We start from the raw sequence: 11,832 nt of genomic DNA, 5'->3' as shown, positions 1-11,832 counted from the left end.
TGTGGATGTTGCATAGTCAGGATAGATGGGAAGCCAGGTGGCTTGGACTCTTTTCTCTACTACCGGGAGAGCTATGAACCCCTTCCTCATTGTGGGAGAGGGATGAGAGTGTGCTGCTGAAACAGGCCTGGGGGTCAGGTCCTCTGTGGCTGAATTGCTAGAGGAAAGTTCAGACTGTGTACTCTCGTGCCTGTGAATGATTGTCCTGAGCGTTTATTCCATTGGTATTGGTGATTTCTCCTCAGTTATCTAACGTGTTAGAAAACTGTGGCTAAAAAGTATTTTCTGTTCCTTTATGGTCTGCTGCTGAATTACCAGTCTTCACCTGAGACACCTGCATCAGGAACTGTTGTACTCACTGCTGCTAGGTTTTTCTAATAGCATAGAGGTTTTTCAGCCGCTGTGAGAATATCATTGTAATTGGAATGGGTGTGGGAAAGGAGAGTCTTCCCTCTCCCTCTGCTCCCTTAAGAGCAAGAGAGAAATTAGAAATGTTAAGCTGGAGCAAATGTTTCCCCTGGACAGCACTTTTTTCCTAATTCTTTATCAGCCTCATTTACCATTTCCTGGACTGTGTCTCAGTGATTTGGATTAGGTAGAGACCTACAACAGTAAGTTAGAACAGCTCAATGCACACAGCACAAAGAATATTTTTATAATGTAGGGATGCTGCATGCATTTTTTCCTCTGAAAGACCTGATTGGAATACAGAGGTGTTATAGGAGGGCCAAGCTGGTTGCTGTTTCAGTGTTAAGGACAGAAGAATATGATTGTGTAATTGGTTGCAGTGACCCTGAACTACCAGAACTCTGCTTTTTTTGGGACGTGTGGTTGGCCGTGCTAGCATGCTCTTTCCTGAAAGAGGCAGTCCAACTTAGTATTGCTAGCAGGGATTTTTATTCATGCAGAAACAAAAGAACTGTGGGAGGAATAAAGTCTAAAGCAGGGAAAAAGGAAATGCTAGCAAATTCCTGCAGGTGTGATAGAGATACAGCTGGTTCAGTGCTCGTGAAGCATGGTTTCATTATCCTGCCTTTTTGAGAAAACAAGGGTCAAAACTGGTGCACAACTTGTGTATCTCTGTATTAGAACTGAAGCTGTGGAATACACTGTGACAAGCTCCTGCTTCTGGGTATCTCAGGGATGTTTTAAGTGCAGTGATGCATGTTGAATCATGCTCTTCCTTGTACATGAGCAAAAGGGTCCCCCGAACTTGTTCCTTCTTTTTATGCCTATTTTTCAAAATCTGTGGGGGCATGCAGTGCATTGTGGAGCTAGTGGACAGTATTCACAGCTGGAGCAGGGTTAATGGTTGTTATCTTTTTGGTTCCCATTTTATTTTCTCATGTACTTTCCACTGAGCTTAATTGTCATGGTACCATGTCAGTAAGTGCTGTTTCTGCTGCTGTTCCTAGGATGCCATTCAAGCCAGAATGAATTCATTCTTCCTTACTAATTTTGACCTTTGGATTAGATCCTTGAGTTGTGCCTGCAGTGCTCATGAAAAATGAGCAGGATCTTTATTTTAAATCTGTCTTAGTAGCCTTACCAAAGTATCTGTTCATTCTTTCCCACATCCAGCCCAGTCTCTTGTTACCTTTATGTTCAGCATGTTTGAAATCTCGAAGCATAGCTTCAGGGCAGAGGCTATGCTTTTATGCTATTGAGGTCATCTCTTTTTTCCAATTGAGCTAGTAAGAGGGCTTGAGAAGATAGACTTCAATTCACCATGTGAGCACTGAGAGGAGGTGGAGGAGGCTGATGCGTTTCAGGACAAAGCTGTTCTTAGAGCAATCTCTGCCTTTGTGCTATCTTCCCTGAAGTTTCTGAGGTTTAGCTAGCAAGCCAATGAGACAGCAAAACAAAGAGGAAACATTCTGAAAGGAGTGGTTTGTTCTGTATGTGGGCATCCCATATGTTCAGGAGCTCCTTCTTGTACCGAAGAGCGAGGCAAGATGGAGATAGGTGCTTGGATACAATTGATTTTTCCTTATGATATGAGAATAGGATCCTAATCAGTAAACCAAAAATATGCATTATCTTTTGAGTGCTGACAGGGGCTCTGAACTCTAAAATATAGGAACTAAAGGGAAATTAAGAAAAAAAAAAAAAAAAAGGTGGTCAGACTGTTCCCTTGTTATAGCCAGCCCTGCTCCTCAGCCTCCAAAGCCTTCACTGCCTTGGACAGACAGCCCGTCTTGTGGTGCTCCCTCACAGGCTGTGAGCATTGTTCACCTTGCAGGAAGGAGTTCAAGGATCAGCCAAACTAATTCTTCCCTCATCTCTTCTTCTCGTTTAATAGAGAGGGAGCTAAATGACAAAGTGGTAAGCAGCGGGTCTGGCTGGATATAAACGTAAGAAAAAGGAGGCTGAAATCAGCTTCTTTTATCTCTTTACACTCCAATAACATCGAACAAACCACAGAAATAAAAGTGCAACCAAAGTAGACTTTTTTCCTTTTTTTTCTTTTGTCATTAGGATTAAACTCTCAAGTTTAAAAATACACTTTGAAAAGTAAGGTGAACTCTCAAGATTTAAGATCCCTGCAGTAAATCTCAAGATGCCTGCAAAATGGCTCATTTCACTGGTGCAGGTAGCTCCTGCCTTCAGATGTTTGATTTTGCTGATTTTATTCTCATGCTGCAGCAAACACAACCTCCTAAGCCCTCTGTAGCTTAACCCCTGCCATTGGTCTGGACTGAAACACCCAAAATGCACATCTCTGAACAGGAATGTGTGGAATGTTCTGCCAGTTGACAGAGAACGTAAACAGTGCTGGGGCTTGGTTTGGAAATCTGTGATTTAAAATGAATTTCATTAATTTGGTGGAATGACTCAGTGTTTCTTAACACGTTCTGGTTGAGCAGTGATATATTGTTCAAGTAATCTGCTAATAGCATCTTCAGGCTGTTGATAGTAAAAGGAGCTGCTTTGGAATCCTTCTTGCACCCTGTTATGATATTGCAGCAGGGTTGCCATGATGCGGGAGAGGGATTCAGAAAGCTGTATTTCATGCTGTAATTTGAGAATGTAAGTAGGAATTCTAAATAGCTGTTTTGAGGCCGTTTGGGTTTTCAAACAGTCTGATTTGGGGGCCAGGATTTTGCAGTTCTTCACAGACAGCTTTTTTTTTTTAAGATAAGATTGTCACCAGAAGGGAAGCACTGATGTTAGAACTAATTAACTTCTATCTTATTGGAAGTATGCATGTAGGTACTGATAATTATTACATTAATTGCCTCGCTCCTCTACTGAACTATGCAATACCGAGCATCTCTCAGAATCTGTTCATCCGCTTGCTGGGCTTCCTCCTGTGAGCAGGAAAACTTCAGGGCTCATTTCTAATGATAGCAAATGCCAAGCACACCAGGCTTCCCAGCAACGAACCAGAGCCCAAGGGGCTACGCTCACAACCAGCTGGCTGAATATCTTTGTCTTTCAGACATGTTTTTCTGTTAGACAAAGCTGTAGCATACCCAACATGCCTTACTCTGAGAGCAAGCACTGCCCAGGGACGCTGTAAGCATCCCAGCTCTCCAGCAGTGGAATCTGAGCTTCCTATCCTTCCTACTCTTTGTGCTTTGTACTGAAATAATGTACTTTTAAATATAATGGCATTATTATGTAGACTCATCCTCCTTTCGTTGCACTTTTGTTTTTTTTCTTAAGCAAAGCATATTCTTGCTTCTATTGCGTCTTTAAAGCTCTACCTGAACATTTTCATAGAAAATACTCTCCCACCATATAATTTGTGTGCACTTCCTTGGCTTGTTGTTGAGGCATTTAAACTTATCAGCCCTGATGTTTGGAATCACTGAATAATTGCTGAATAATCCTAACTGATGTTGGATACTACTGGATCACTTCATGATACAGGGAGATTGCAAAAGGGACAGGGCACTGCTGTGCACAGGAGGATGCAAGAAGTGCTCAAGAGCTCCAGTTTGCACCATCCACTGTCAGATACTATTAAATGAAAAATAAATAAAAATTACCTTACAACTGAGCACAAGTGGTTAGAAATAATGAACAGAGAAGTGCAGAGTGAATTTAGGAGAGGCAAGAATCTTGTTGCCTGGATTTGAGCTATGATGAACTACAAGCTGGTAAATTGGCACATCTCTGTATTTGATAGCAAGCTCCCAGCCCCAGCGGATGCATGAACAGCATACAAACTCCTCCATTGCCTTCAACGCCAATAAGAGCATGACTTGTTCTTCCTCCCCCTTTTCCCATCCTTAATCGCTTCATCCTCAGTGCCTGCCATCTCCTGCTTTTCTGGCATCAATGAGCATAGATTGCTGTGTTCACAGCATGTTTCAGCAACCACACAAGATTTTGTTACTCCAGGTAAAGGGTGGATTTAAATGTTTTGTGGAGAAATATGGATATGTTGCTTGGACTTGGGGATGGGGGGAGCGGGCTTGTTGATCATGCCAGAACAAAGCCAGCTTGAAAAAGCCATTGAGTTACTTGCACTGTCTATTGCTGAAAATAGATGGTTGCCTGTTTCCTGTTGGGAATAGATTATATATCTGCTTTAAGGCTGCATGGAGACTTGAGGTTGGCTGGTCCTATTAATAATGCATAGGATGGCTGGATTTAAGCAATAATTATGCACAGAGTATAGTGCAGTGACACATAGGTGCAGAAAACTATTCCTTCAATAGGCTTGTTCCTTTTGGTGAGATGCTTTAGAAAACTAGATTGTTTGACAGCTTTATACCTTCCCCACAACCCTCACAACCCTTTTAGCTTTTCACTAAAGACCTAACATTTTTTGCTGAGCGACTGCATGGTGTTAGTGCAATCTCTTTAGGGCTCTCAAGGAGAGCTGGGGCGTGCTCCTGGGGACTGGCTTTTATTGATTTTAAGCCTGTCCCATACATACTCTTAAAGGAGTAGTAGGTGTTCTCAAAGGCAGAAAGCAGGTCTTGCATCCCCTGTGTGCAAGTCTGCTGCCTTCCCTGTGTGGTCTTCCTGAAGACAGCTCTGGGAGGTGCTGGAGCCTGGGCTGCTGCCTCGTACCCAGGTAGAAGGGACATCCCTGGGAGCTCCTGAACTGAAAGCTCCCAAGAGCAGGAAGGAAGCTAAAATGTAACCAAGGGAAAAGGATGTGCCTCTTAATTGTCTGAGTGGGAAAAGAGAATAGAAAGTAAAAAGAAGTGAAGGACTGTGCTTCTGCTGCCTCTTAGGGGCTCATATTTGGATTTTTGAGGCTATTTCTGATACAGGAATTCTCCAGTCTTAAACAGGGTGTTTTTTCTTTATATGCAGGTCTCATGAGCACTTTACTGCTTTATTTATTTATAACTGCTGCCTTCAGAAGACAACTAGGGATTGAAAGTGTGTGATTACTGAGTACTGTCTGCTGTAATGCATTCAGCCATTTTCTTTGGATTAGCCACCCTGAAGTGGTGTACAGAAAGGATCTTGTAAAGACAGAACATTAAAGAAATTTCTATCTACTTCAGCAGTGACACCAGTCTCAGCACTATGGGGTTAGAAAATGGTCAGGAATTCATTTCTGACTAAGCAAAATTCTTCTATTTTCCTTCTTTTTTACTCCATATGCTGTTTGTTCAGGGCAGAGCTCTCTTCACTAAATGCAACAGAAGATGAAGAGCCCCAGCACACCTGACAGAGCCAACATAACATGAGCTCTCCCAGCACACCAGCCTTTGATTCTTTTTCCTTTGTACTACCTTCATCAGCAGCAGAGCCCTTTTTTCCTGGAGGAGATGATCTAGGAATCCCATACCAGGTTGTGGCAATCTGGCAATCTTCATTTAATTAACTTACCACTAACTCTTAGCAGCTTGTATTTTTTTCTTTTCTAGACACCATTTTCATGCTGGGTCCCTCAAAAGCCCCACAGTGTGTTTAATTGAAGACATGATAATTGTAAGCTACTTCGCAGCTGTTTAAAAAGGGAAAAATCCATTAAGGCTATCTGAATTATATCACAGGAAAAAGTCTGCTTTGTATTATATATGTTACCCTTAGGCTGAGCTAAATTGCTGTTTTCACAGCTCAGCTGATGGCAGTTGCTTGAGGTTTTTGTACTCCATTAATTTTTTTTTGAATGCTTTAGAGATGACTCAGGAAAGGATGTTAATGTTAAGAAAACCAAGAGAACAGCATTGCATGGACAGAGATGGCTCTGATAACTTCGTTCTGAACTTTAGATTGGTGGCATCTCGTGGTATCTCTTGGCTTGGGTGCCAAGCAGTTGATAAGCGATTAAGAGCCAGGAACTGTCAGCAGTGTGTGGATCTGCAAGCTGTTGGATGCTGGGAGCCCAGCTTCTGCCCTTATGAAAGGGCACTACAGTGATCAGCTTGGTGGTACCCATAAGACATTAATGAAGTCATCTGGGAATGTGGCAAAGGTGTGTCACCTGAGGACTCCAAGTGTCCCTGGATCCTACAGGCTTTGACATTGCTCATCTCACAGGGAGGTTCCCAGGCTCTGTCTCTAGCTGTAGCCTCGCTGAGAGATGTCTTGCAGAGAGAGACCGTGTTTTCTGGTAATGGGAGTTTATTGCAAAGTGCTATTTCTTTTGTTTGAACAGCAGGATGTACCCTAAAGCTGTTATATCCCATTAATGAGGGCAAGCACACTGCAGCCTCAGAGTGCAGCATTAGTAAGTGATAAAGCTGTGTTGTGTATTTGTGACTCCTTCAATGGGTGATTTGTTCTAATAGTGGAGACTGCAGATAATAAACAGTAATTTTAAGAGTTTTGTCCTATTGCCTGGAATGGAAACAAGCTTTAATTCCTTCACTTCTAAAGCTACTTCTTAATGAAATTCACATAGATAGCACACAGATGTGGACTTGATTTTTTTTTTAGAGTTGCTAACACGAGCTCTGAGCTTACTGGGCTTAAGTTTCATAGGATCCTGATGCAAACATATGATACAGCTGTTTAGTCCCAAGTTTTACTAATAGTCTTGAATAACATTTAACTCTGAACTGCTTGTTTGGAATAATCATCTCAACTGATCTCTTTGCTGGTGTTTTAGCCCCTTGCTGTGTGGAATTTCCCAGAGTGTTATCTGACCCCTCAGGAGCTCAGGTTATTGACCCTTCGTCTTTCCCCTCTGCTTGCAAGGCAGAGCAGGAGCAGGTCTGTACAGCACTGTGGTGCTGAGCAGCTGATGTCTGCAGTGTGTATGTTGACATGTGTGCAGCAGTTGCTGTGCTAGCTCAAACCATGCCCAAGGGATGCACGGGAGCTGAAGCATGTTGGTGCCCAACTGCAGAGCAGCTTTCAGCCCGGTTCCTTTTGGAAGGAAAGTGAGTATTGCATTCAGATTACAACAATTTGGTCTGTGTCACAGTGCAAGGAGGCATAGGTGGGAGATTTGCTTCCAAAGCATATACCTGCTCCCAACTAAACTGCTAGTATAGAGGCATCAATTATGTCCTGAAACGTTTTGGACAGCCCTAAAATGATACTGACTTCCCTGTGTTCATGGCCAGCTGCTACATATTACTTTAGACAGGAGCTGTATTGCATCTGCTGAATTTGTTTGCACCCTGCCTATTCTTTGTGCTCAAGGACACACTGCCCTTCCTTAATGTGGCTGGATTCCTTAGATGGCCTGGGAGCTCTGAGGGACTGGAAGTGTAACAGTTTGCTGTGCTATAGCAAGAACGACTATTTTCTGTCCAGAACAATCACTATTAGAAAGAGGTGTTAGAAGGAAATGTTGAAAATCTTCTTAATGACAATGAAGTGCAGTGAGGGAGAATGCCAAAGCATAAACCATCTGGAGTGAATTAACCCTCCTATCTTATTCCTTCTCTCGGTGTAAGGATGAGGCATAGGTTCTCCTCTCATCCATTACCAGTTCCTGAAATGACAGTAGTTCCTATGGGATTAAAAGTACGCTGAATCAGAGATGGCTAAAACATTTTATTATGATTCCCAAGGAACAGCTCTTATGAATAGAGAATTGCTTCTGATCAGGAATATGAAACAACTCAGCCTTGGGGACTGTTTGCAGAGGCATTAGTAACACTTCTTGTTACTATTTGCATTTGGATCTCACACTCATAGAATACAAACACCTTGTCTTGTGTTTTCCTTAAGTAGTCCTTCAAAAATAGAGTATTAGCTGTGGACTGTTACTCCAGGTTTGATATTGACGAAACCAGGACTCCCTTCATTGCTGTCACCACCCAGTTAACATCACTCACCCCCAGCAACTTAGTAGTACAGCTGCATCAGCTGCTGTTCCTGGGTATGAATGTGGACTGATATACTATGGAAGGAAGATTTACGATGATATCCACCCAGAACACTGCTGCTGAGCCATCAGACTTCAAGAGAAAACTGCCTATAGGGGCTTTTTTTTGGTCCACTTTTAAATAAGTGACTCTTCTCACTTGGCTCTGTTTTCTTCAGTGTGAAAATGCAAGTGTCTTTTTAATGTAGTGTGGTGTGGGGACAGGAAAGCATTTTCAAGATGAAATGAAAATGCCTGGAAAATGTGCTGAGGCTTCCCCAAGGGATATTATAATAGAGTGTTCATAACAAGCAGAAATTCCCTGAACTCATGACTTGTGATCCCTCACCTTCCTTTATAGTCACTTTCCAGAGACTCATTTGGTACTTCTCACCATCAAGGATTGCCTGGACCAAGACTTGCAGATGCTTGTACTGCAGTGTACCTCCTGAGTGCTGCGTGCTGATGTCCTTCAAAGTTTATTAGGAAGCATTTCTTCTCAGAAAAAGCGGTGGTGCAGTGGCACAGGATATCTAGGGAGGTGGGGGAGTCACTGCCCCTGGGGATGTTCAAGAACCATGGTGATGTGGCACTGAGGGGATGTGGTTAGTAGGCATGGTGGTGAGGATGGGCTGGGGTTGGACTAGGTGATTTTAAGGGTCTTTTCCACTGTTAATGATTCTGAAGTTATTGTTATCCCTCAGCTTACTTTGAGAATCATTTGGGAGTCTTGGCAATGAGCTTAACGAAGTATAGTCTAAGCCAATAGAGAAAGCTCATGTCTACAGGCTGATAGAATAAAAATGGAGTGCATGCAAAAACCCCTTTTTCCCGAGGATGATACCATGACCTTTATGAGCTTCTCTTTTTTTTTTAAAAGCAGCTTTCTAAAAAGGGAGCTGTGCTTTGAATGACTCCAACCATCTTCTTTCCTCAGTCCTGATATAGTCAAAACCCAAAATGTGCTCTGATGTTGGCAGCATAACAGTGATATTAGTAAGGATGAACTGTTCTTGAACCATTGTCTAATATATTGAGCCTAAATAACCTCTCAATCAAGGTTAGAGCACGGACATTGTTTGCTCTAGCTGTCTTGGAGGAATACATTAAAAGAGCAGTGTCAGGTGTGATTCATCTCTCATTCCTTTGCTGTCCCTCTCTCTCAGAGCACAGGAACACTGCCTGTTTTGGTAGCAGATCAGGTACAGTGTCCCCATCATCAAAGTGTGTCTCCAATCTCATCTGTTTCAGGGGCAGTGGGTGCCTCCCAGCCTGGCTATGCCTCCATGGGGATCACAACCAGATGCAAAGCTGCACTGAGCTGCTGCTGCTGATCTCTTCTCCTTATGGAGAATCAGTTTCTTCTGAATGCTTCCGGAGCCCATCCTGTTCTGGCTTAGCAGCTGGTGCTACCTCTGCTGAGCTCTCAGCAAATTAACCTCTCTGTGATCCTGGGGGGATAATCACTGCTCTGCAGCAGTTGTCTCTTTCATTGACTCAACTGTTGTATTTTATCAAAACCCTCCTCTATTTATACAATCTACTAGAAAAGCCATTAAAACTGATGTGTATAGTCCCAAATCTAAAATTCTGAGAACTACTCTACAAAGGATAAAAATCAGCTCCAATTTTATCCTCTTTAAGCAGTGGCTCTGGTGTGTTCTCGTTAGCTGTTTCTGATTTTAACTTGTTTTATGACAGAACAAATTAAAAGAGCACCTCAGCTCTTTCTGACAGCGGTGTGATTGGCTACGATGGACTTGCATTACTGAATATTCAGGTCTCCTCACTGCTGTCAGTGCTGCTTTGCAGTGCATGCTTGGATAAGCTGCAGCTCCACGGATGGGTCCCTGTGGGTTTAACATCCCATGGCCCACATGCAGCTGTAGAGCAGAGTCACAGGGTTGGTTGCCTCTGAGAATCTGGGAGAGCTTTGGGTTGAGACATGTTTCTCCTTGTCAGTCAGTTATGTGTTGTGTTTTTTTTTTTATCTTTGGATCACTTGTGAGCTTCAGAGAGTAACTGTGGAAATTTGCCTTTCCTGTATGAAGCTGAGAAGTATTAATCTTTTAACTTCGGGCTGGAAAAGCAAACTTCCTTTAAGCATATTTTAGACACTTCCCCTTTCCCTCCCCCCCCCTTCCACCAGTGATATGTTTTCAGGTTTGTCCAGACCTGAATAAAATAACCTCTTTTTCTTTCTATTTGGACCTTTCAAAACATCAAGCTTTGATAACATGTCCTTATTTACTGCTGATTTCATCCATACGATGACTTCAAAATGTCCTCTGTGTTTCCAGGATAAAAATAAAGCCACTGTTTGTTAGAAGAAAATATTCTGAACAGTTCTATTTCCTGAAATTTCTGATGGTTTTTTTCTGGTGTGTGTTTTTGTTCCCCCTCACCTGAAGCAACAAAGTTTATTATGTTTTTTGAAAGCTAGGGGAGATTCTGAGGAGATAGCTTGAGCCCTGAGACAGAAACATCTGTAATTGGTGTGGGAGTATTTGTGTGTTAGTGGGAGCTGTGGTCTGAGAGGAGGAGTTTTAATTTTGTGTAGGGTGAAGAAGGGATGCATTTCTAGCACCACTCTATAATTCACGTGGTAAGCTTATTGCTGAGGTTTTAACACTTCTTAACCTTGTGTTGGTCCCAGTGGGATTAAGGAACTGGGACTGTGAGGAGCAGGGCTATAAGGCTGGGGGTGTGCAGGTGCTGTTGTCTGGATGTCACCAAATCAGTCCTTCACAAACACAGCCCTTCTTGAGAGTGAATTAGAATCATAAAAACATTTGAGTTGGAAGGGACGCTTAAGAGACATCTGGTCCAGCTCCCTGCAATGAACAGGGATACCCACAGGTCCATCAGATGCTCAGGGCCCTGTCCAGTCTGACCTCAAGCATCTCCAGGGACAGAACACCCACCACCTCTCTGGGAAACCTGTGCCAGTGCCTCCCTGTCCTTGTTGTAAAGAACTTCTTCCTTACTTTCAGTCTAAATCTTTACTAAATCAGCAGGAAAATGAAGTTGGAGTTCTAAAGAACCCAGCAAGGAGAATTACTGTGATGGTGAAAACCAGAGTCCAGCCTTTCCTAAACCAGTTTTTGTCAACGTGCTGGTTTCCCTGGAAGCAGCTGCAGTTCACTGCAAATGCTAGTTTGATTTTATTTTTCCTTTATTCACCCTGCTAAAACTGAGATGTTGAAGACTTTTCTTTCAATCATTTACAGATGTAAATCACAGAACTCCTCTTCAATTGCACCTCCCTGGCAGCCAGAGCCCCAGAGCACAGCAGTGGTGCCTTTCTTAGGAAGGTACAGTGGGAAATCCTCTTGCTGAGTCACCCTCTGCTCAGTACAATCCGTTATACCAATCCCTGCACGGCATCAGAGCCTTCTTCTAATGGCTTTGTAAATTGGAAAACCTGATTCTTAGCTTGGGCTGGGGGACCTACCACCTTCTCCTCCCTTTATCTGTGCACCCTCCACCTGCCTGCTTTCCTCTAGATGGCGTTGCAGGAGAAAAGGAATTCGGATGGAAAAGCAGATTTAACTGCTGGAGAAAGCAAACTTGCAGGAGCTGCTTCGCATTTTGAT

This window comes from Cyrtonyx montezumae, unplaced genomic scaffold (genome assembly GCF_038088225.1).
Source record: "Cyrtonyx montezumae isolate F1298 unplaced genomic scaffold, pur_monq_1.0 scaffold_5, whole genome shotgun sequence".
Classification (NCBI taxonomy): Eukaryota; Metazoa; Chordata; class Aves; order Galliformes; family Odontophoridae; genus Cyrtonyx; species Cyrtonyx montezumae.
Note: the sequence above shows the minus strand (reverse complement) of the source record.